The following is a 26,391-nucleotide window of genomic DNA, read 5'->3' as shown; positions in this document are numbered from 1 at the left end:
GTACTCACCGAGACCGAGATGCTGAGGGCGGCTCACCTTTGCGACCCTGTGCAGACCACTCCCTGGAGTTGGGACAGAGGAGGGACGGCACAAGGAGGCACCGGCGCCGGGAGCTGGCAGGAAGACTTGGTGCAGCTGACAGAAGCAGGGCAGGTGCAGAAGACTGGAGACAAGCGTTGGTCAGGCAGGAACTGGTAGGTGAGTCTGGTAGGGTCCACAGGAGATGAGGGCAAATCCGAGTCACAAGCCGAGGGTCAAGGGCAGGAGAGTTCAGAGGGAGTCCATGAGAGCAAGCCAAGGTCAAGGGGCAGGAGACAACAGCAATCCAGGTAACGTTAGCCAAAGGGTCAGAGGTTCCAGGTGAGAGGAGAGTCGTCAGGAATTCCGGGTCAAAACAGGCAGGTACGGCAACAGGTAAACACATAGGAGCTGAAGACAAACCAGCAACCTGTTCAGGGAAGGCTGCTGGTTTAAATAGGAATGTCCGGCCTCTGATTGGCCCCAGGGTTGCCGCATACGTGCACGTGCGCGCTTCCATGCACACGGCGCGCTGCCGTACTGCGCATGCGTGCGCACAAACCACGCACAGGCATGCGCCGAAATGTCATTCTACTGGGCATGTGCGGGAATCTGTCAGAGATGGAGCTAGTACCCTGACAGTGCCCCCCCCCAAGGGGCGGACTCCGGACGCCCAAACTGGTCATTAACTCCGGGTGTTCCAGGTGAAAGGCCCGAATCAGGCGAGGGGCATGGAGATTCCGGGAAGGCTCCCAAGAGTTATCTTCAGGGGGATATCCCTTCCACTTTATAAGGTATTGCAACTGCCTTCCTCTTTTCCTGCAGCTCAAGATAGCCTCCACCTCAAATTCTTTTTCACCCTCAATCTCCACTGGTGGAGGTGGCAGTTCTTCTCTACCGTTGAAGGGGTCAGACACAACGGGCTTAAGCAGAGAGGCGTGAAACACAGGGTGGATCTTGTAGGACCTGGGTAAAGCCAACTCAAAAGCTACTGGGTTGATTTCTCGCCTGATCTCAAATGGCCCGATGAACCTTGGACCCAGCTTCCGAGAGGGAATAGGTAACTTGAGGTTGATGGCGGATAGCCAGACCTTCTCACCCACTTTGAAGACAGGGCAATCCTTCCTCCCCTTGTCATGGAACCTCTTATAGTCCTGCTGAGCTTGCTGCATGCTTTCCTGTAACTTCTGAAAGTTTTGCTGGATGCAGGTCACACGTTCCTGGACCGCTGGCACAGATGTTTCCGGGATGGAGTCCGGCAAAAAGGAAGGGTGGAAACCGAAGTTAGCCCAGAACGGGGTTTGGTTTGTGGAAGAATGTATGGAATTATTGTAAGCGAACTCGGCTGTAGATAACAAGGAGGACCAATCGTCTTGGGAGACTGAGCAAAAGCATCGTAGATACTGTTCTAGCGTTTGATTAGTGCGCTCTGTCTGGCCATTACTTTGAGGGTGATAGGCCGAGGACAGACAGATCTTCACTTCCAAAGCTCTGCAAAGTTCCTTCCAAAATTTGGATGTGAATTGAGTACCTCTGTCAGATACTATGCTTTTGGGCACTCCATGGAGCTTGATAATCTCTTTAAAAAAGATTTTGGCTGTGTCTGCCGCGGAGGGCGTACCCACCATGGGCAAAAAATGCGCCATCTTGGACAGACGGTCCACCACGACTAGGATCGTGGTAAACCCGGCTGAAGGAGGCAAATCGACAATAAAGTCCATGGAGATGTCAATCCAGGGCCGTTCTGGGATAGGAAGGGGTTTCAGCAGCCCCCAGGTCTTCGTGTTTGGCCCCTTACTCCGCTGGCAGCGAATGCAGGAAGAGACATAATCCTTGCAGTCGGACCTCCATTTAGGCCACCAGAAGGAGCGAGAGATCAGTTCGGAAGTTTTACGGGTACCAAAATGGCCAGCCAATTTACGATCATGGAAGGTGCTGAGGATTAACTGTCTTGCCTCTGTTGGAACAAAAATATTCCCACGAGACCACAGCAGGTCGTCCTTTTTCTCCAAGGAGGAAACCTCATGATCAGGGCACCGTTGGCATGCGGTCTTTAGAGCAGTCAACAAATCTGTTTGAGGGAGAAGCAAAAAATTTTGAGGTGACAGGATCGTGCTGGGCTCGGAAGTATCGGGCGTCTCTGGAAACATCCTGGAGAGGGCATCAGCTTTTCCATTTTTTGCGCCAGGACGATAGGTAATATGGAAATTGAAGCGAGCAAAAAAAAGAGCCCAACGGGCTTGTCTGGGCCTAAGGCGTTTTGCAGACCGTAAGTATTCCAGGTTCCTGTGGTCAGTGAAAATGATAATGGGATGCGCTGCCCCCTCCAGCAGGTACCTCCACTCCTCCAGTGCAAATTTTATGGCCAGTAGTTCTCTATCGCCTACGTCGTAATTGCGCTCAGGAGGACTTAGTTTCCGAGAGGCGTAGGCTACTGGGTGAAGAAGCGACTTCGGTCCCTGTCTCTGGGAAAGAATAGCGCCTGTAGCAGATTCCGAGGCGTCCACTTCTAGAACAAAAGGTAACGTAGAATCCGGATGACAAAGTACAGGTGCCGAGGTAAAGGCCGTTTTGAGTTTGATAAAGGCCTCCTGAGCCTCTTGTGGCCACTGGAAGCGGTGCCCCTGGCGGGTCAACTTGGTGATGGGAGAAACAATTGATGAAAAACCGATGATGAATCGTCTATAAAAATTGGCGAAGCCAATGAAGCGCTGAACGCCCTTTTTGTCTGTTGGAGGTGCCCACTCCTGAATAGCACTGATTTTCTGGGGATCCATGGCTACCCCATGCACAGAAATGATAAATCCTAAAAATTGCACTGATGTCTTTTCGAACTCGCATTTTTCTGATTTGAGATAAAGCCGGTGTTGTCTCAAGATGGTGAGAACCTGCCTGACATGTTGCCGATGTAATTCTTTTGTGGCTGAAAAGATGAGAATATCGTCCAAGTAGACTACGAGGAAGTCATCTAAAAATTGTCGAAAAATGTCATTGACTAGATGCTGGAAGGTGGCGGGCGCATTACAGAGCCCAAAGGGCATGACCAGATACTCGAAGTGCCCGAATCTGGACCTGAACGCAGTCTTCCACTCATCTCCTGCCCTTATTCGGACCAAATTGTAGGCGCCCCGGAGGTCCAATTTAGAAAAAACCTGAGCTGATCGGAACCTTTGAAAGAGCTCGGGGATTAGAGGCAGCGGGTACCGGTTCTTGATGGTAATTTTGTTTAACTCCCTATAATCAATGCAGGGTCTAAGCGATCCATCTTTTTTCTCGACAAAGAAGATCCCCGCCCCCGCTGGCGAGGAGGAGGGAATGATGAAGTTCTTACTTAAATTTTCTTCAATATAGACCTTGAGGGTCTTCAACTCAGTCTCTGACAAGGGGAATATGCGCCCAAAGGGAATTTCAGATCCGGGCAAGAGGTCAATGGGGCAGTCATATGACCGATGTGGTGGGAGACAATCGGCTTGTTTTTTGTCAAAGACATCCTTGAAGTCTAGGTAGGCTGGAGGAACATGCTGTAGGTCTTCAGGTGGAGTAGCTAGCGTGGAGCAGGCGACTGGAGCGGGTGCGAGACAGTGCTGGGAACAGTAGGTGGAAGGGAAGCTGACTTCTTTCTTGAGCCAATCAATGCAGGGCAGATGAACTTGTAGCCAAGGGAGACCCAGAATGATAGGGAACATGGGGGACGGGATCAAGTCCAAACAGAGGAACTCCCGGTGCCCAGAATCTGAGATGGCACAAAGAGGAAGGGTTTCCTGGGTAATCAATCCGGAACGGGGAAGAGAGCCATCAGCCAGATGAACTTGCAGCTGAAAATCCTTGGTACGGCAGGGGATACGCAGCTTTTGGGCCAAGGATGAGTCCAAGAAGCAGCTGCAGGCCCCGGAATCAATTATCGCCGGCAGACGTGTTGCCCCTTCCGGGAGCTGTAGGGAAAGAAAGAGGATAACATAAGTCTGAGGCAAACTGGTAACAGGGAAATTGATAGCAGATGGAGGTTTCGACTTACAAGGCCTTACTGGGCAAGTGCGCAAAAAGTGTCCGGCGGCTCCGCAGTACAGACAGAGGTTAGATTGACGCCTCCGGTGTCTTTCTTCTGGAGTCAGAGGGGCCCGTACTATACCAAGCTGCATCGGCTCTGGGTCGGGTAATGAGGTGTTTGGTGGAGCTGGGTGAGGCGGAGGTACTGGAGCATATCTTGGTGGAACCCAGTTAGGCCGGTTGGACTGGAACCTCTCCGAACGACGTTCTCGAAGGCGCCTATCCAGCTGAGTGGCGGTTTGGATTAAATCCTCCAGAGAGGCAGGGGGTGCCGACCTTGCAAGCTCATCCTTTAGGTTCTCAGAGAGGCCCTGGCGGTATTGGTACCTGAGGGCCAACTCATTCCAGCCTGTGTCAGCAGACCACTTTCTAAATTCGGCGGTGTAGTCTTCCACCGGCCGTCTCCCTTGATTTAAGCTGTGCAGAGTACCCTCTGTGGTGGCTGCACGTAGGGGGTCGTCGTATAATTTCCCCATGTGGGTGAAGAAGGTGTCCATAGAGTCAAGTATTGGACTGCGTTGTTCCATTAAGGAGTGTGCCCATGCTTGAGGCTCCTCAGAAAGGAGAGAGATTACGAATCCAACCTTAACAGCTTCGGTCGCAAAAGTTCTAGGTTGCAAGGCCAGGTAAAGGGAACAGGCATTCTTGAAAGCCCGATATTTCCGGCGGTCGCCTGAGAATCGCTCGGGCATGGAGACCCGGGGTTCGGGATTACTCCCCATCATGGCAGGGCTTGCAGGAGCTTGGGCAGCAGAAGGTCCGGGTGAAGAGGCTAGGGCCGCAGTGGATGGACCTGGGGAACCGGCCAGTTGTTGGAGGCGGCCATCAATCTGGAGGTAGCCTTCCTGAAGCTTCTGGACTGCCTCTGTTAAGGCGGAGACCTGTTGGCACAGCGTCTCAAAGGGTGAGCGCGCCCTGTCGGTCTCAGACATCTGGCTGGTTTGTACTGTCAGAACCTGTACTCACCGAGACCGAGATGCTGAGGGCGGCTCACCTTTGCGACCCTGTGCAGACCACTCCCTGGAGTTGGGACAGAGGAGGGACGGCACAAGGAGGCACCGGCGCCGGGAGCTGGCAGGAAGACTTGGTGCAGCTGACAGAAGCAGGGCAGGTGCAGAAGACTGGAGACAAGCGTTGGTCAGGCAGGAACTGGTAGGTGAGTCTGGTAGGGTCCACAGGAGATGAGGGCAAATCCGAGTCACAAGCCGAGGGTCAAGGGCAGGAGAGTTCAGAGGGAGTCCATGAGAGCAAGCCAAGGTCAAGGGGCAGGAGACAACAGCAATCCAGGTAACGTTAGCCAAAGGGTCAGAGGTTCCAGGTGAGAGAAGAGTCGTCAGGAATTCCGGGTCAAAACAGGCAGGTACGGCAACAGGTAAACACATAGGAGCTGAAGACAAACCAGCAACCTGTTCAGGGAAGGCTGCTGGTTTAAATAGGAATGTCCGGCCTCTGATTGGCCCCAGGGTTGCCGCATACGTGCACGTGCGCGCTTCCACGCACACGGCACGCTGCCGTACCGCGCATGCGTGCGCGCAAACCACGCACAGGCATGTGCCGAAATGTCATTCTACTGGGCATGTGCGGGAATCTGTCAGAGATGGAGCTAGTACCCTGACACTCGGCGAACCTAGCGTTCATATCAGTTATTTCCAAACCTGGGAAGGATCCCAGTGAAGTGAGCAATTATAGACCAATCTCGTTAATTAATAATGATATGAAGATAATGACGAAAGCTTTAGCCAACAGGATGGCATCTTTTATTGGTTCTTATATTAACAAAGACCTGGTGGGGTTCATTCCGGGAAGACAGGGACCGGACCAGATACGGAGGGCAGTAGATGTTATTTCACTTATGAGGTCGGGCTGGGATGGTGGGTCTCCCCAAGAAGGTTATTTGCTTTCCATTGATTTAAAAAAGGCGTTCGATACGGTTGAATGGCCATACCTTTTTGCTTTGCTCCGTCACTGGGGTTTTGGACCTGAATTTCTCAAAATTTTAGAAGCACTTTATTCCCAACCTATAGCACAGGTCAGATTTCAGGGCCACTTCTCGGAACGTTTCCCCATTAGAAAAGGGACGAGACAGGGTTGCCCTCTTTTCCCCCTTCTTTTCGCGGTGGCCATAGAAACTCTGGCCATCGCGATCAGAAAACACCCTGACATTCAAGGGGTTCGCTGTGGACAATCGACACATAAATGTGCCTTGTTCGCGGACGACGTCCTACTGTTTCTTACCGCACCACTCACCACGACCCCTAACGTGATCCGCCTCCTCAATGATTTTGGCGACATTTCTGGTTTGAGAGTCAACATGTCCAAGTCTGTTGCACTAAACGTCTCCCTCCCTCAATCCCAAGTGGATAGTCTGAAAAGTCACTTCCCGTTTTCCTGGAACTCTACTTCCATCCCGTATTTAGGCATTAATCTTACCTCACAGACTGAGCTTCTCCATAAACATAATTATCCTCCTATGGTTAAAAAGTTAATGACTGATCTTCATCAATGGTCCCTATATAATCTTTCATGGCTTGGCAGCGTAAATGCAGTCAAGATGACCCTCCTACCCAAAATGTTTTACCTTTTCCGCTCCCTTCCCATCCCTGTCACTAAATCGTATATTGATTCTCTTCAATCTGCTATAATTAAATTCATTTGGGAGAAAAAGGGTAACCGCCTCTCTAAGACAGTGCTTTTTAGACCTCGGCTAAAAGGTGGCCTCGGGCTACCTAATCTGTGGTGGTACTACCGGGCGGCCCAACTTAGCCAGTTTTCCATAATTTACCTTAAAGGCCCCAAGCCGGATTGGGTCTCGATGGAAAAAGCTGCGACCCCGGGATTCACCCTTGATTTCCTTTTATGGAACCATCCTAGGAACCGACCTCCGATTTTAGCTCCTACACTGTCCCATTCTATGTCACTGTGTGACTCATTACACAAACTACCATCACTGGTATCCCATTGGCACCCACTTGCACACATTTTTCGCAACTCCCGATTCCAACCCGGGTTAGACATTGTAGCCTTCAAATGGTGGCTTGACAAAGGCCTGTACAGAATTGGCCACTTCTTTAATTCAAATGGGCCCCTCACATTAGGTTATTGCACCTCTAAGCTCAAAATGCCCCCATCTGAGAAATTTCGCTTTTTTCAACTTTCCCACTTCTTACAACAGATTAGGAGGACCTGCTCAGAACAACCTACTGTGATCCCGTATGAACAATGGTGTTCATCAGCCATGGATACAAGGGGGGGTATATCTTTAATTTATTCAGCTCTAGCCGAACCTCTGGAGAAAGCGCTTTACATGAGGTGTCATTCTAATGTGGCCCGTTCCTTTAAGGGCATTTTGAATGTATCGCTTGCTGAAACGAGCCTCAAGGTCATGACCCGCTGGTACTTAGTCCCTACCCGTATTGCCAAGTTTTACCCACAATCCTCCCCCCTATGTTTTAGGGGTTGTGGGCTTTCTGGATCATTCCTTCACATACTGTGGGAGTGCCCAAGGATCCGTTCCTTTTGGCACAGAATCTTTCACCTTGTCAAAAAAATCACGGGAGTAAGAGTTGCTTTTGATCCTACCATTGCTCTACTTAATAGCCCTATCCCTAAAATCTCTAAAAGTACACAAGCGTTGATATTTTTTATTTTATTAGGAGCAAAGATGACTATCACCAAGGCTTGGAAATCCCCGTCGGTTTCTCTTTTAATGGCTAAGAGAAAGATCTCGTGGATGATGTCTAACGAGAGGATTTCCAATAAGATCCTTGACTCTGTTGAGGGTTTCAAGCTCATCTGGGAACCTTGGGCAACGTATATTGGAGTCATTCTCTGAACCCTTACTTTGGCTCTTGAAATTTGAGGCTTTGTCATGCCTTCCGTGTGTCTCCTACCTCTTTTTCTTCTGTTTTTTATTTATTTCTTTTTTTCCTCTACCTGCTCTGTTTTCCACTATTTTCTTCACCTCATTTCCTTTTCCTACCTGTCCTATATTCTATAATTCGAATAACGATGTAGCTAGGGCTGTAAGAGTCCAATTAGTCTTGAATCTCTTCATTGCTTATGTTTTTTTGTTTTTATTTGTATGTATTTTTTTTCTTTTCTCTTTCGCAATGAGGGTTTTAAAGTCTCTATTTTTAGGGTCTCCGAAAGGTGTTTCTATGTGAATATCAATCTCCTATGACCCCTATGATATGTCGACCCTTAGGCCCTGTTCGATTCTATTCCAGATCGGAGCTTCGCCTTACAAGGCATGCTCTCCATTATTTTTGTAATTCTAGGTGGGCCAAATGTTTTGTTGGGGAGATCCTGGGGAGCCCACTCCCGGGGCAGTGTGTTCCCTTTTTGGGGCTCGGGGGGTGGGTGTGACGGATACCCCTAATACTGTGATTTGCTGTGCCTGTAACATTTGTCTGATTTTGTTGTGAATCTGACTATTTTGCGGTTTTATTATGCTCCGATCTTTTATTGCATTTCTGTGTATCGCTGCATAATTTTTTCTTCAATAAAAAAATATATTTAAAAAAAAAAAAAAAAAAAAAAACATCAATTGTAGCCACTGTGCCCATCAAACGCAGCCACTGTACCCATCAATTGCCTCCACTGTGCCATCCAATGCAGCCACTGTGCCCATCAAACGTAGCCGTTGTACCTATAAATTGCCGCCACTGTGCCATCAAACGCAGCTACTGTACCCATCAATTTCTGCCACTGTGCCCATCACTCACCACCACTGTGCCATCAAACGCAGCTACTGTACCCATCAATTTCTGCCACTGTGCCCATAAATTGCTGCCAGTGTGCTTACCAAGTGCCGCTACTGTGCCCCATCAATTGCTGCCAGTGTGCCCATCAATTGCCGCTACTGTGCCCATCAACTGCCACTACTGTGCCCATCATTTGCTGCCAGTGTGGCCATCAACTGTCGCTTCTGTGCCCATTAAACTGCCACTACTGTGCCCATAAACTGCCGCTACTGTGCCCATCAACTGCTGCCACTGTGCATCCCCGCATCCCCCGCCCGCTCGCCACTTACCATGTCTCGGTGGTTTATAATCAGTGATTATAGTTGCCATTAAAAGGACTCAGGAAGCGCTAAATGTCTGCGGGTTAGGGGTGCAAATTACTTGTCTTGCCTTGGGTGCTGACAACCCACCCTATGAAAATTATTTTACTGTTAGGGGTCCCCACAACTTGGGAAATGTTATCAAGGGGTCACGGGACTAGAAGGTTGAGAACCACTGCTCTAGAAGAAGGGGGAGTAGCAGAACAGCAGCCTGTGAAACACTGAACAGCCCTGAGCAATCAATTCCTGCTATACTGTTTACGGAGGACCCAAACAACATTTTCCTAGCAGCCTAATCTGAACTAGGAGGGCGCTACTTTGATACAAATGGGGGTCAAGCTTTTCTATTCCGTTCACATACTTCAGTGGTGTCTTTATTCTGAGCCATGTGGTCTTTCTGATTTTGATATTATAACCTGAGTAGAGGAACAATGGCTCGTATTTTTTTCCGTCCAAATATAAACAGTGTGCTGTGTGCGTACTAAGTGACATTCCGACAGCGCCGGCTCCCTCTGGAACGCTCAGTTAAAATATCACTTTGGATAATGGCGTCAAGTTTGATGGACTAAAAGGTCACAGTCCTCGCAAAACTGCATCTTCAGAATTTACCTACAAGATTCCCATGCTGCATGTCCCAAGGATTTTAAAGTGATACATTTTAGATCGTAATAAAGTGACACTAAGCAATATCCTTACTCTCTAAAAATAATCCATAAACATCCACTACTTTAAAGTGAAACTTCACCCAAAAGGGGAAGTTCTGCTTTTCCTCCTCATCCCTGCCTCCTGTCCCATAATTTGAAAGTATTTTTCTTTGGGGGGGGGGGGGGCACCTGATTTTGCCTGGTACCCGCTCACCACGTAGGGTGCCCACGTGTCCCGGATTGCCCGGGACTGTCCCGCAATTGACATGTCTGTCCCAGGTCTCGGGCACCTTTATTCTGGGACAATACAATGTCCCGGAATGAAATAGAGGACACATCCACCCCCTACTAACTAATAACTCCGGAACTGGTTGCTAGGACCAGCACTGCCTGGCATCTTGCAACCAGTGACAATTTACTCTCATACAGTGAGACCAGGAGCACCTCGGCACCTCCTCCAGCGGCAAGCAGCAGGGACTGGTGTGATCTTTACTCTCCAGATAGTGGCGCCACTCCTTTCCTTCTACTCATGTGGCTCATACAGAGGGAGTGACAGCGGCACTGCATCTGGCTGCACATCAACCCAGAGACTACATTTCCCCCCTCACCTTTTTTTGGGGAAGGTGAGAGAGGGGGAGTGTCCCTGAATGGCAGTTTGGAAATGTGGTCACCCTATCACCATGGTAATCTGAGCAGAAGTTCGGCCCTCCCCTGCAGTGCCCGGGACAGACCTGCCCGGGACACGTGGTCACCCTAGTGCAGGGGCGGTGACAGGGGAGTGAAAAAAATCCTGTCGTCCCGGCCAGTGTCCCGCCGAAAAAGATCATGATCAGCACTTGCGCAGTACGAACCACAACGGAGCCTCCGAAGTTAGCCGAAGATGAATTACTGTGAGTCACCTGTTACAGGACGCCTGCGCAATGACCACGATGCAGCGGCACGCTACCGGTGCTCGCGCAGAGCAAGGGATGGGTGTATTACTGTTATCTCGTGCAAGGGGCAGATTTGCAAGGGGGGGGGGTTATTACTGTTACTGTTAGGGGCGGCATTGAAGGACCCGGTCTTGGGGCAGCAAAAGGAGTAAATCTGGGCCTGCAGCCATGCAGGGAAAGGCACCCAGCCGGACACCACGCATGTGTGGACACGCTGTCTCCTATGGTAACAATCTTGAACAGTTTCTAACAAAGGTTAAAATGAACTCTTTCACTTCCTTCACTTCACAATCTCCTTTTTTGCTCTTCACTCAACTGAGCTCCCAGTCTATCTCTTAGACCCGCTGATCAACTGCCACTGGATCTCCCGAACTCTTCCACTGTTAGCACTCAGTATCTTCCTCAAGCGTCACCCCCGCTTCCCTGCTGGGTCCCTATAGCTTGGTACTCTAGATACTCCTCAAGCGTCACCCCACTGGCCTGCTCGGTCCCTGGCTTGGCACACAATAATGCTCTGCAAGCGTCACCTCCGCTGGTTGGGTCCCTGGCTTGGCACCCGCTGAAGTTTCCCAATTCTTCACCCTCCCCCGGTTAGTGAGAATACTACTCTGGTACTTGATTCAGCTGTTCAATGTGGTCCCTGGTAATAAGGTATTTGGAAAAGGAGATAGGATCTGGCTGGTCTAGACTAGGAAAAAAACATTTTGTATTAACAAAAGCACCTCATCCCAAATTTATCTATGGGAAAGTAGAGCAATGGCGGGACTATGCTGTCCCGCCATTGCTCTACTTTCCCTGGTAATAAGGTGGTTGGTCCCTTAGTGGCGACAGCTTCCCCTCTACCTCCGACCACGACAGGTTCTCCGGGCCAGCAGAAGTGTTACTTCTGGTTGGACTGCACGCCGCAATCCCAACCATACGCTGCTCCCTTGCTTCTGGATAGGCCCTCAGACAGCCTAGCAGCCAGATGTCCCAGGGATAGGCCTCAGGTTTCTGGCCTAGCAGCTCGGGGCAGCACAACACATGTCCACCCAGACAGCCGTCCAGGTGGCACAGAACTCCGATTACCTGACTCCACCCAAATAAATAGGTTCTCCCAGCAGGCCAAGGGACCCAAGAAAATCCCTGCCCTTTGGGCAAGACACCCCATTTATTCCTAATCTGTCTTTGCAATGCCCTTTAAGGAAAGGTTTCACCTGTTGATGGCGCTGTCGGTTCTGTGGGTCGTAGTATTGGTGTCCACCAGCGGGTGTCTCCTTACAGTCTGGAATTGTCAAAGGTTTCACCTGCTGGTGGCACTGTTAGACTTTTGGGCCGCAGTACCAATGTCCACCAGCGGATGTCTCCTAGCATTATGGAGCCAACATCATTCCCTGCGATCAGGTGTCACCTAAAGCTAATTGTAGGCAATTGTAGCTAATTGTAGGCAAGTGATACACACTTGCCTTGGTATCTTCCTTGCGTCCTGATTTGTACCTTCTAACCTGTGAACCTGATCCTGATACCCAGTGTACCTGTGAATCCGATCCTGATCCCTTCTCTCCTGTTACCCTGTATCCCTGCCCAGCAGCCTGATCCCGTCCGCCTCCTCCCTGTCCTGTCCTGTTCATTGCCCCCTTCTGCTGATCTCCTGTGTATGACCCTGGCCTGGCTATGTTTATGATTCCGGTACTCCCCATCTATTGTATATAGTTATTTGTTATTTGTGGGTCAATGTCTGGTTTGTTGTTCACTGTTTAGTATTGGAGGTGTTTGTGTATTTATATATCACTTATCTTAAATAAACTTAATTATTTACTTTATATAGATTTGGTTGCCTCAGTCGCAGTTCACACGGTTCTGGTTACACCTGTTTATGACAGCCCTTGTCTTATCTAATGCCACCAGATACCCGGCCACCTAGTGACAGAAGAGAGAAGTGCAGCAATTCCAGAATTAGGGTGAAATCAATTGGCCTCCTAGCAATTGGCCAGGGCAACTACCACCTGGCAGGTAAATTTAAGACATAAGAAAAATATAAATCGCGCTACCTCTACAACCCTTCTTGACAAACACAAATGTTTACAAGTAGGTAATATCTAGTGATATATATGAAGCTCACTGCTATATCAAAACAATGAAGTGTAATGGCCACTAGGGTGCACTATGCAGCCACCTCAACACCCCCCAGTAATAATGATAATGGTGATTAAAAGGAAAAAAAACAAATAACACTTTGATCAGAAAACATAAAACTAAAATTAAGTTATAGCTCTAAATAAATTAATAAAAAGTCCAAGAAGCTCCGAACGTTCCCCCAGTGGACGGGTGCCTTAAAGTTTTGTGTACCAGCCGGAACATTTTAGATTCAAGGCGATTTTTTAACTGCATGACTGTAAGTGCAATTTTATTTTTTTAATAAATTCTTTACTCATTTAATACACTATGTGGAGCTGTTACTGTTTCTTACATGATGGGCACTGATACCGATTAAAATTCTTGTGAATGAGATCCATCAGGACCGTATATGTCTGAAACTGCGAGATTGGGACCTAATACATGCTGTTTCTGATCCCCCGTCATAAGGGATCGTGGAAATCTGGTAAGGAGCCAATCCATAAGTCTGGTGGAGGACACATCACTTTTTCTTTTGGACATGTTTGCAACTAATTTGAAATGTGGCACAAATGCACGGGTGTTTGACATTTCACCTGTTAAATATTCATGGACTTTTTATTGTCAACATTCTGGACTGTTTATTAATTTATTTAGAGCTATAACCTAATTTTAGTTTTATGTTTTCTGATCAAAGTGTTATTTGTTTTTTTTCCTTTTAATCACCATTATCATTATTACTGAGGGGTGTTGAGGTGGCTGCATAGTGCACACTAGTGGCCATTACACTCCATTGTTTTGATATAGCAGTGAGCTTCATATATATCACTAGATATCACCTACTTGTAAACATTTGTGTTTGTCAAGAAGGGTTGTAGAGGTAGCGCAATTTATATTTTTCTTATGTCTTTTTTCTTGTATTCATTGCTTACATTGTAATCGCAGCACTCGGAGTGAATAGACTGGGGCAGATATAGATAGATCAGCCGATCTTTAGATCCGCGTAATCTATCTTATTTTCGATCCGCCAGTGCAAGTTTTTGAGGCAAGTGCAGTATTCAGAAAGCACTTGCCTCGAAAGTTGCGTCGGCGGATCGTAAATCCCCCGGCGGAATTCAAATTCCGCGGCTAGGGGGAGTTTACTATTTAAATCAGGCGCGTCCCCGCGCCGAACGAACTGCGCATGCGCCGCCGGCTAAATTTCCCAGCGTACATTGCTCCAAATGACGTCGCTAGGACGTCATTGGTTTTGACGTGTATGTAAATTACGTCCATCCGTATTCGCGACGACTTACGCAAACGACGTAAAAAATTCAAAACTCGGTGCGGGAACGACGGCCATACTTAACATAGGATACGCCGCATATAGTGGGGGTAACTATGCGCCGGAAAAAGCCGAACGCAAACGACGTAAAAAAAAAAAGCGATGGGCGGGCGTTCGTTTCTGAATCGGCAGATCTCCTCATTTGCATATTCGTCGCGTATACAAATGGAAGCGCCACCTAGCGGCCAGCAGGAGATTGCAGCCTAAGATCCAACAGGTATAAGATCTATGCGGAACCTGGTTCTATGAATCAGCCGCATAGATCCGACCGTCGGATCTCAGAGATACGACGGCGTACCAGGAGATACGCCGTCGTATCTCTATCTGAATCTGCCCCCCTGTGACTATGTTGCAGGTCTTTTTCTCTCCTCCTTTTTTCTGTTATTTTAGCGCAGTTTCTTTCCATTTTTCCAGGTAAATTTAAGAGCAACCCTGCCTAAACATCAGGATGAAAAAACAAAAAAACAAAACATACTGTAGATTTTATGTACACATTTCATTATCATGAGGGGGAGGGAGGAACCAGAGAATGTAACACATAAGCAGAATAAACTTCAGCTTTAACTGTCAGCAGTTCCTACGTCCCATTACAGGAGAAACCATCCAAGGTAGAGGATCATCGCGGCATGTAACAATATAATTCTTCCTGTGAGGTTCCCATGTAATATTCATCAAGGTTTACTCTGCAGCGTCTTCTTTACGATTGCACTGAACAAAAAAAAACATTCCTAATGCAGCGTAATTAATTTTGAATAATATATAATGTATGACCCTCAACGTGGAAGATCCAGTAAACACATAAACTGGCCGGGTGAGGATCGCTGAGACCGATCTCAGAGTGCTCATAATTAACTAACCAGCAAAAAAACATAACAAGAGGCGTGCGTCATCCCGCGATCGTTCTTCCTGAAGGTAAAAATCCATCATTTCCCCAATGGAGAGTAAAATGGAGACGTTGTTCATGTGCTTATACATTTCATTTAGATACTAGACATGTGCGGTTTGTTTCGTTCCGAATAAGTATTCGGACAAATTTTTCGTTATTCGGAGATTCGGATATATCCGTGTACCCGAATTACAGTATAAAAACTAGGGTTGTCCCGATACCGATACCAGTATCGGTACCGGGACCGATACCGAGTATTTGCGGGAGTACTTGTACTCCCGCAAATACCCCCGATGCCTAAATAGAATACTTCCCCCCCCTCCCCAGCCACCCACCACCCCCGCCGCCACAACGAATGCCGCCGCCGACCCCGTCGCATACCGCAACAACGCCGCATGGTTAAACAGCGTGCGGGGAATATCACAGCTTTCATTTGAATAGCTGTAGTGTTTGCCGCCGCGCCGCGTATAGACACTCCCCCTTGCTCGGGATTGGACGGATCTGTCTATACATGCAGCGGGAACACTACAGCTATTCAAATGAAAGCTGTGATGTTCCCCGCACGCTGTTTAACCATGCGGTGGCGGCGGCAGCATCTAGGTATGGGGGGACATGGCTGGATATAGGGGGGACATGGCTGCATATAGGGGGGACATGGCTGCATATAGGGGGGACATGGCTGGATATAGGGGGCACATGGCTGCATATAGGGGGCACATGGCTGCATATAGGGGGGACATGGCTGGATATAGGGGGGACATGGCTGGATATAGGGGGCACATGGCTGCATATAGGGGGGACATGGCTGCATATAGGGGGGACATGGCTGCATATAGGGGGGACATGGCTGCGGGGGGACATGGCTGCATATAGGGGGGACATGGCTGCATATAGGGGGGACATGAATACTCTGCAGTAAATGATATCACCTGTGATGTATTTCAGTTATCTTGCAAACCTGGCCTGTTAGTGGGTCCTGAGGACAGAAGTTGAGAACCACTGCTCTACTACTTCAGTGATCTCCACTAGCTTCCGGGTTCTCTGCTGAGCGGCTACCCTGCTGCATTGTGAACACAAGAGGTCGATCGCTAAGCATGGGCACCTTTTAGAGAATGCTTTGCATTTTTCCAGTGAATGCAAAGTATTCCCTGATTGGACGAGGTGGAGAGGCGGGGCGTTATACTAGTTAGCCATTATCCTACTAGTTAGCCATTATTCTTCAGGTGCTATCTGGCAAACTCCAGGTGGGCTGTCATGTGCCTTTTACTGAGGAGTGGCTTCTGTCTGGCCACCCCCCCATACAGGTCTGATTGGTGCAGTGCTGTAGAGATGGTTGTTCTTCTGGAAGGTTCTCCTCTCTCCGCAGAGACATGCTGGCGCTCTGTCAGAGTGACCATCGGGTTCTTGGTCACCTCCCTGACTATGGCCCTTCTCCTCCGATCCCTCAGTTTGGCCGGGCGGCCCACTCTAGGAAGAGTCCTGGTGGTTCCTAACTTCTTCCATTTCTGGATGATGGAGGCCACTGTGCTCATTGGGACCTTCAAAGCTGCAGAAATGTTTCTGTGCCCTTCCCCCGATCTGTGCCTCCATACAATCCCGTATCTGAGGTCTACAGATAATTCCTTGGACTTTATGGCTTGGTTTGTGCTCTGACATGCACTGATAACTGTGGGACCTTCTATAGATTTCCAAATCGTGTCCAATCAACTGAATTTACCACAGGTGGACTCCAATCAAGTTGTAGAAACATCTCAAGGATGATCAGTGGAAACAGGATGCTCCTTCCTCCTGATGAAGACCCCTCTAGTGATATAAAGATCTATATAGAGGAATCAGGACCTCCTTCCTCCTGATGAAGACCCCTCTAGTGATATAAAGATCTATATAGAGGAATCAGGACCTCCTTCCTCCTGCTGGTGACTCCTCTAGTGATATAAAGATCTATATAGAGGAATTAGGACCTCCTTCCTCCTCCTGGTGGTCCCTCTAGTGATATAAAGATCTATATAGAGGAATCAGGACCTCCTTCCTCCTGCTGGTGGTCCCTCTAGTGATATAAAGATCTATATAGAGGAATCGGGACCTCCTTCCTTCTGCTGGTGACCCCTCTAGTGATATAAAGATTTATATAGAGGAATCAGGACCTCCTTCCTCCTGCTGGTGACCCCTCTAGTGATATAAAGATCTATATAGAGAAATCAGGACCTCCTTCCTCCTGCTGGTGACCCCTCTAGTGATATAAAGATCTATATAGAGAAATCAGGACCTCCTTCCTCCTGCTGGTGATCCCTCTAGTGATATATATAGAGGAATCAGGACCTCCTTTCTTCCTGCTGGTGATCCCTCTAGTGATATAAAGATCTATATAGAGGAATCAGGACCTTCTTTCTCCTGCTGGTGATCCCTCTAGTGATATAAAGACCTATATAGAGGAATCAGGACCTCCTTCCTCCTGCTGGTGACCCCTCTAGTGATATAAAGATCTATATAGAGGAATCAGGACCTCCTTCCTCCTGATGAAGACCCCTCTAGTGATATAAAGATCTATATAGAGGAATCAGGACCTCCTTCTTCCTGCTGGTGACCCCTCTAGTGATACAAAGATCTATATAGAGGAATCAGGACCTCCTTCCTCCTGCTGGTGGTCCCTGACGCTCAGTGTAAATGAGCCTTGAGTTTGGTTTACATTTAGACATGATGATATTGTGCGTCGGTCGGTCTCACAAAAGCTCCCGGCAGGAACACACAAAGACGCACGCATTTAAAAAAAATATATTTTATTGCTCAGTAATTGTTCTCTGGAGCCTCCCCTCCATGTGATCTGACAGACGCTTCTATTCTCCCTCCTGCTGGTATTATTTGTCATTTTGTCACATCGTGTGGGTTGTTAATAATCATCCATAAAAAAAAAATATTTACTTTCACGATTCCGGCGACTTCCATACTGGTAGGTTTTCTTTACAATAAATATATGTCGCTAGATTCACAAAGAGTTACGCTGGCGTATCAGTAGATACGCCGTCGTAACTCTGAATCTATGCCGTCGTAAATTTAAGCGTATTTTCTGGAAACCAGATACGGTTAAATTAGGCTAAGATACGAGCGGCGTAAGTCTCCTACGCCGTCGTATCTTAGGGTGCATATTTATGCTGGCCGCTAGGTGGCGCTTCCGTTGATTTCAGCGTAGAATATGCAAATGAGCAAGATACGCCGATTTACGAGCGTACGTGCGCCCGTCGCAATTAGTTACGCCGTTTACATAAGAGATACGCTGGCGTAAAGATAAAGCTGCTCCCTAGGTGGCGCAGCCCATGCAAGGTATGGACGTCGGAACAGGCCTATCTTTTTACGTCGTTTGCGTAAGTTACGTCACGTCGTAGGCAGTGTTCGACGTATCTTAGGCATTCTATCCGACGCATGCGCACTGGGATTCTTTCACGAACGGCGCATGCGTTCGTAAAAAACGTCAATCACGTTGGGTCACCAGTCATTAACATAAAACACGCCCCCCTGTTCCACATTTGAATTAGACGCGCTTAGGCCGGCCCATTTACGCTACGCCACCGTAACTTAGGAGGCAAGTGCTTTGTGAATACAGCACTTGCCTCACTTACTTACGGCGGCGTAGCGTAAAGACGATACGCTACGCCGGGTCACAATTAAGCCGCCCTACCTGAATCTGATCCATGGAGTTTTCACTGTCAAGATGTAAAAAAGATGAAGGAATAGAATTTTGTAAGCATGGTGCAGGGCCGGCGCCTTAACCCCTTGCCGACCGCTGCGCGGCTATATACGTCGGCAGAATGTCACGGCTGGGCAGATCGACGTATATATTTAAGTTGCCTGTAAGGCCCGGGGGTTGCGGGCGCGTGCCCCGTGGGTCCCGCGATCGTCTCACGGAGAGGAAGAACGGGGAAATGCTGATGTAAACAAGGCATTTCCCTGTTCTGCCTAGTGACAGCACACTGATCACAGTTCCCTGTAATCAGGAGCAGTGTTCAGTGTCGTGTCACACGTAGCCCCGCCCCCTACAGTTAGAACACATCCCTAGGACACACTTAAAGGGGTTGTAAAGGAATTCCCCCCCCCCCCTAAATAGCTTCCTTTACCTTAGTGCAGTCCTCCTTCACTTACCTCATGCTTCCATTTTGCTTTTAAATGTCCTTATTTCTTCTGAGAAATCCTCACTTCTTGTTCTTCTGTCTGTAACTCCACACAGTAATGCGAGGCTTTCTCCCTGGTGTGGAGTGTTGTGCTCGCCCCCACCCTTGGACTATTGGAGAGTCGGGACGCTCTCTACATTGCAGATAGAGAAAGGAGCTGTGTGTTAGTGGGCGTCCTGACTTTCCCGTAGTCCAAGAAAGGGGGCGAGCACGACAAAAGTGGACACATCGGACACTTTTGACACATTTTTAGCACCATTCATATTTATACAGCGATCAGTGCTATAAATATGCACTAATTACTGTATAAATGTGACTGGCAGGGACTGGGTTAACACTAGGGGGTGAGGAAGGGGTTAAATGTGTACCCTGCATAGTGTTTCTAACTGTGGGGAAAGGCACTGACTGGGGGAGGTGACCGATCTGTGTCCCTATGTACAAGGGACACAGATCGGTCTCATCTCTCCCTGACAGGACGTGGATCTGTGTGTTTACACCCCCATCATTACACACAGAGCTCCACGTCCTAGTCTGTGTAACCGCCGATCGCGGCCGCCAGGCACGCGCATCGGCATCTCAGAGATGTGGCGGGCTCGCGCGCCCCCCCCCCCCCCCAGTGGTTGGAGGCCGTATAAAGACGACCACCCGGCAATTGGCATCCACACTGCGGCCGTACAAAGTCGTACGGCCGGCAGTAATTGGTTAAATACTCCTCCCCAGCATGCACAGCGGAACGATCAACCCCCACTGATTGGCTGCCGAAGGGGAACACCCAAAACACCTTGACCTGGCTGCTGCAACCCTTGGCCTGGGGTGGTACCGACACCCCAGACAACAATAGGGGTCACTCACAGTACAGCCACAAATTTGGAAAAATCATACGGTCAACTAACTCTCAGACTTCCCTCTAAATTTAAAGCAGCGACGACTAAAAAATAGCAGGCCGCTACATGTGTTATAGCAAAAGGTAAAAAATATTGCTTTTTTTTTTTTTTTTTCAAAACTGTCGCTCTATTTTTGTTTATAGCGCAAAAAAAATAAAAACTGCAGAGGTGATCAAATACCACCAAAAGAAAGCTCTATTTGTGGGGGAAAAAGGACGTCAGTTTTGATATTTGTTAAAATTAGCGCACTTCTTATTCTTTTCTCTTAACCACTTGAGACCCGCGCTATTGACAAAAGACGTCCACAGCGCGGCTCTCAGGTGCCAAGTGAACGTATTTGGACGTCTTTTAAAGTGCATTACCCGCGCGCGCCGCTGGGTGGCGTGCAGCGGGTAAACACTGTCCCGGCGCAACGCTGAAGAGCCGATGAGTGTACCTGGCGGCCGCCATGTCCGCCGGGTACACGCGGTCGTCGGTGACACAGCAGGGACGTGGAGCTCTGTGTGTAATGTTGGGGTGTAAACACAGAGCTCTACGTGCTGTCAGAGGAGAGGAGACCGATCCGTGTCTCTTGTACATAGGGACACAGCATCGGTCACCTCCCCCCAGTCACCCCCCTCCCCCCACACAGTTAGAACACACCCAGGATACACATTTAACCCCTTCCTCACCCCCTAGTGTTAACCCCTTCCCTGCCAGTCACATTTATACAGAAATTAGTGCATTTTTATAGCACGGATCGCTGTATAAATGTGAATGGTCCCAAATTTGTGTCAAAAGTGTCCGATACGTCCGCCGCAATATCGCAGTCCCAATAAAAATCGCAGATCGCCGCCATTACTAGTAGAAAAAAAATAAAAAATAAAAAACATAATTCTGTTCCCCATTTTGTAGGCGCCATAACTTTTGCGCAAACCAGTCGCTTATTGCGATTTTTTTTTTTTTTACAAAAATACGTAGAAAAATACGTATCGGCCTTAACTGAGAAAAAAAATATTTTTTTTTAAAAAAAAATTGGGATATTTATTACAGCAACAAGTAAAAAATATATATATATTTTTTAAATTGTCGCTCTTTTTTTGTTTATAGCGCAAAAAATAAAAACCGCAGAGGTGATCAAACACCACCAAAAGAAATCTCTATTTGTGGGGAAAAAAGGACGTCAATTTTGTTTGGGAGCCACGTCGCACCACCGCGCAATTGTCAGTTAAAGCGACGCAGTGCCGGAAGCTGAAATTTCGCCTGGGCACGAAGGGGGTTTATGTGCCCAGTAAGCAAGTGGTTAATTTTCAAAAAAAAAACCTTGAACCCAAATTCCCTCGGATTTCAGTCACTTTTATTCCCGTACTGAATGATGATCGCACGAACACATTGTAGAAGGGAGGCCCTCGCGTTGCTCACAGCTAAAATGTAACATCGTCTTAGTGGGGAACCTCGCTAAACACTCTTTCCCGCTGCGCCAACTGACCGCCCATCGCAAGACCAAAGAATTATCTTGTTACATAAGTAGCTGGAGGGAGAAAACGACGGCTCCTTTATAGACATAAAACCACAATAATCCTTGTTTATTTTTATTCTCTCTGCCGCTTAAACGCCTTTTCAATTTTCTTTTTTTTTTAAAAGAAACACCAAATCATTCAACGATTTAGTACAGTGGCTCGCCACTTAAAACGTCACGCCATTGCGCATTTAATTACTTAATGTGTTTCCGCCAAGAACACAATACAAACAAAAAAAGAGGGAAAAGTGTCCGGTGCCAACATTTTTCAAATGAAGGTTAACCACTTAACCACTGGGCACATATACCCCCTTCCTGCCCAGGTGAAATTTCAGCTTCCGGCACTGCGTCACTTTAACCACTTCCAAACCGCCGCATGTATATGTACGTCGGCAGAATGGCACGGACAGGCACATTGGCGTACCTGTACGTCCCTGCCTAGACGTGGGTTGGGGGTCCGATCGGGACCCCCCCCCGCTACATGCGGCGGTCGGATTCCCGCAGGGAGCGATCCGGGACGACGGCGCGGCTATTCGTTTATAGCCGCCCCCTCGCGATCGCTCCCTGGAGCTGAAGAACGGGGAGCGCCGTATGTAAACACGGCTTCCCCGTGCTTCACTGTGGCGGCTGCATCGATCGAGTGATCCCTTTTATAGGGAGACTCGATCGATGACGTCAGACCTACAGCCACACCCCCCTATAGTTGTAAACACACACTAGGTGAACCCTAACTCCTACAGCGCCCCCTGTGGTTAACTCCCAAACTGCAACTGTCATTTTCACAATAAAGAATGCAATTTAAATGCATTTTTTGCTGTGAAAATGACAATGGTCCCAAAAATGTGTCAAAATTGTCCGAAGTGTCCGCCATAATGTCGCAGTCACGAAAAAAATCGCTGATCGCCGCCAATAGTAGTAAGAAGAAGAAGAAAAAAAAAAAAAAAAACTATCCCCTATTTTGTAAACGCTATACATTTTGCGCAAACCAATCGATAAACGCTTATTGCAATTTTTTTACCAAAAATAGGTAGAAGAATACGTATCGGCCTAAACTGAGGAAAAAAAAAATGTTATATATGTTTTTGGGGGATATTTATTATAGCAAAAAGTGAAAACTATTGCATTTTTTTCAAAATTGTTGCTCTATTTTTGTTTATAGCGCAAAAAATAAAAACCGCAGAGGTGATCAAATACCACCAAAAGAAAGCTCTACTTGTGGGGAAAAAAGGACGTCAATTTGGTTTGGGAGCCACGTCGCACGATCGCGCAATTGTCAGTTAAACCGACGCAGTGCCGAATCGCAAAAACTGGTCAGGTCCTTTACCTGCATAATGGCCCGGGTCTTAAGTGGTTAATGTGTCTTTTTTGTTGATTGAAAAACAAGCAGTTTATATTTTTCCGACATAAAGGGACCGTGGTGGGGGGTGGGGACGACTTGGCTGTACTTCGCATTGTGTACCTGCCGTCCCCCCGGTACACAAAGCCATTTTTTCAAAAAGGTGGGCGTATTTATTCCTGGCCTCCGAAGATTTGACAAGCAGGGATGCAAAACAATTAGCACCAAGTGGACCATAATAGTTTGTGCCGCCGGCGCCGCGGCGCGTTTTGTAGATTAATCCTTGTTTAGCATCAGCTGTTCAGCAAAAAAAAAAAAACATAACCGAGGACATAAAAATGCTGCGATTATGTTCAACCTCGAGTGCGTTCCCTCTAAAAAAAATGGCGTGCCCAAGACCCGTGCCTGAAAATCTGTTAGCAAATCTCATTTATTTAAAAAAAAAAAGTGTTTGCAAATTGAGCTAATTGGATGTGAACCGGTGAACACTTGTGCCGCGTAATCAGCGTGATTAGTAATTTGTGCTAAAGCTTAAAATTGGCAAAAAGAAAGTAACGTTTAATTAACACGCGAAGGTTTGTGTGTCGCCCGCCATATGTCAGGAATTACAAGGGGGCAGCAATGCGTCTATATATATAATACGGGGGGGGGGGTGGCAGGTTATCTAAGCGCCTCTAGTAGTGAAGTCTATAGGAACATATATATTTCATTTCCCCCTTTTGCAACCAAGATGGGGCAACGCCAACTTTTTATTTAATCATTTTAGCTCCGGAACATTTACCCCCTTCATTAAGCTCCCAAACAAAATCGGCGTCCTTTTTTCCCACAAATAGAGCTTTCTTTTGGTGGTATTTGATCACCTCTGCGGTTTTTATTTTTTGCGCTATAAACAAAAATAGAGCGACAATTTTGAAAAAAAATTCAATATTTTTTACTTGTTGCTATAATAAATATCCCCCAAAAACATATATAAAAACATTTTTTTTCCTCAGTTTAGGCCGATACGTATTCTTCTACCTATTTTTGGTAAATAAAATCGCAATAAGCGTTTATCGATTGGTTTGCGCAAAATTTATAGCGTTTACAAAATAGGGGATAGTTTTATTGCATTTTTATCAAAAAAAATTTTTTTACTACTAATGGCGGCGATCAGCGATTTTTTTCGTGACTGCGACATTATGGCGGACACTTCGGACAATTTTGACACATTTTTGGGACCATTGTCATATTCACAGCAAAAAATGCATTAAAAATGCACTGTTTATTGTGAAAATGACAATTGCCGTTTGGGAGTTAACCACAAGGGGGCGCTGAAGGGGTTAAGTGTGACCTCATCTGTGTTTCTAACTGTAGGGGGGTGTGGCTGTAGGTGTGACATCATCGATTGTGATTCTCTATATAAGGGAACACACGATGGATCACGGCGCTACAGTGAAGAACGGGGAAGGTGTGTTTACACACGGCTCTCCCCGTTCTTCAGCTCCGGGGACCGATCGCGGGACTCCAGCGGCGATCGGGTTCCGCGGTCACGGAGCTTCAGACTGGCTGGGCATTATACAATCACGTACAGGTACGTGATTGTGCCCAGCCGTGCCATTCTGCCGACGTATATCGGCGTTAGGCGGTCCTTAAGTGGTTAATATCCCCCCAAAAGATATATGTATAAAAAACTTATTTTTTCCTCAGTTTAGGCCGATACGTATTCTTGTACATATTTTTGGCAAAAAAAATCACAATAAGCGTTTATTGATTGGTTTGTGCAAAAGTTCTATAGCTGGATTCACGTAGGGCGGCGTATGTTTCAGCCGGCGTAGCATATCGTATTTAAGCTACGCCGCCGTAAGTCAGAGAGGCAAGTACTGTATTCACAAAGCACTTGCCTCCTAAGTTACGGCGGCGTATGGCGTAAATGGGCCGGCGTAAGCGCGCCTAATTCAAATTGTGAAGAGGTGGGCGTGTTTTATGTAAATAAACCATGACCCGACGTGATTGACGTTTTTAACGAAACGGCGCATGCACCGTCCGTGGACATATCCCAGTGTGCATTGCTCCAAAGTACGCCGCAAGGACTTATTGGTTTCGACGTGAACGTAAATTAGGTCCAGACCCATTCACAGACGACTTACGCAAACTACGTAAAATTTTCAAAATTCAACGCGGGAACGACGTCAATACTTAACAATGGCTAGGCCAGCTTTTTGTTGGACTAACTTTACACCTGAAAACGCCTTACGTAAATGGCGTATCTTTACTGCGACGGGCAAGCGTACGTTCGTGAATAGGTGTATCTCGCTGATTTACGCATTCTAGGTGTAAATCAGCGTTCACGCCCCTAGCGGCCGGCGGAACTAGACAGCTATGATACGACGGTGCAGTCGTATCTTAGCTACATTTACGTGTATCTCAATTTGAGAATACACTTAAATGTACGACGCCGCAGATTCAGAGTTACGACGGCGTATCTACTGATACGCCGGCGTAAACCTCTCTGAATCTGGCTACTAGTGTCTACAAAATAGGGGATAGATTTATGGCATTTTTATTATTTTTTTTATTAGTAACGGCAGCGATCTGCGATTTTTATCATGACTGCGACATTATGGCGGACACATCGGACACATATAACACACTGATTATTTTGGACAAGTGATTAAAAAAATCTGTGAATTTGGGGGTGCTGAAAGAGAAACTGCACACAGAGCCATATGCTTATGGGCACCAGTGATTAGGGTGTGCCCAGGCACACCTGGCACACCCCTTGCGCACACCTATGGCTACACTAATCAGTCAGCCCCTGTAGTGGCGACCCGTAATGTAGGGTGCACGTGTGCCGCCCCCCCTATCCATGCGTCTGGCCCCCTAATCTACATACAGGGCGCCGGATGCATGGATTCCAATGGGGGCCAGAGGCTCTAATAGGCTTTAAAAAAAGAATTGGCTTGGGGCATTGTTTGCCGCCCCCCCTAAAATATATACCACCAGCTGCCACTGGCCCCTGGACAATCCTCGTCCTACCCACTGATTTCTGTCTCTAATGCACCTGGGCCATCCGGCTTTTATCTCCAACTCTGGGAGGTCTGCAAAGCATGCTACATTCAGTTCATTGTGTTAAAATGTAACATTTTGATGTTGAAATAGAAAAAATAAAAACCTCTTTATGTTTTGCGCGTGGCTCCTTGTTGTGTCTGGCAGCGGGGACGTATATTTCAGAATCTGCAGATTTGAGGTATAAACCTTCCCCACACCTGGGTTCTGCGAAGCTGAATAGAGCACAAAGTGGTTATTAAATAGACAATATTCACTTTTCCGTGGGAGAAAACCAGCAGCGTGGCAAACGCCTCCCTATTCTGCTCCGCAAATTAATGTTGGCATAATTAAAATAACGACTTAAAGGGCAGACGGGTAGTACATTTCCTTCCAACAAATCCTCAAATTTGGTTTAATAGAGGGAACGTTTTCCTTGGGATTAGACAAGGAAATTCTACACACAGAGCAAAAGTCTA

The sequence above is a fragment of the Rana temporaria genome, chromosome 6 (genome assembly GCF_905171775.1).
Source record: "Rana temporaria chromosome 6, aRanTem1.1, whole genome shotgun sequence".
NCBI classification, from domain to species: domain Eukaryota; kingdom Metazoa; phylum Chordata; class Amphibia; order Anura; family Ranidae; genus Rana; species Rana temporaria.
Note: the sequence above shows the minus strand (reverse complement) of the source record.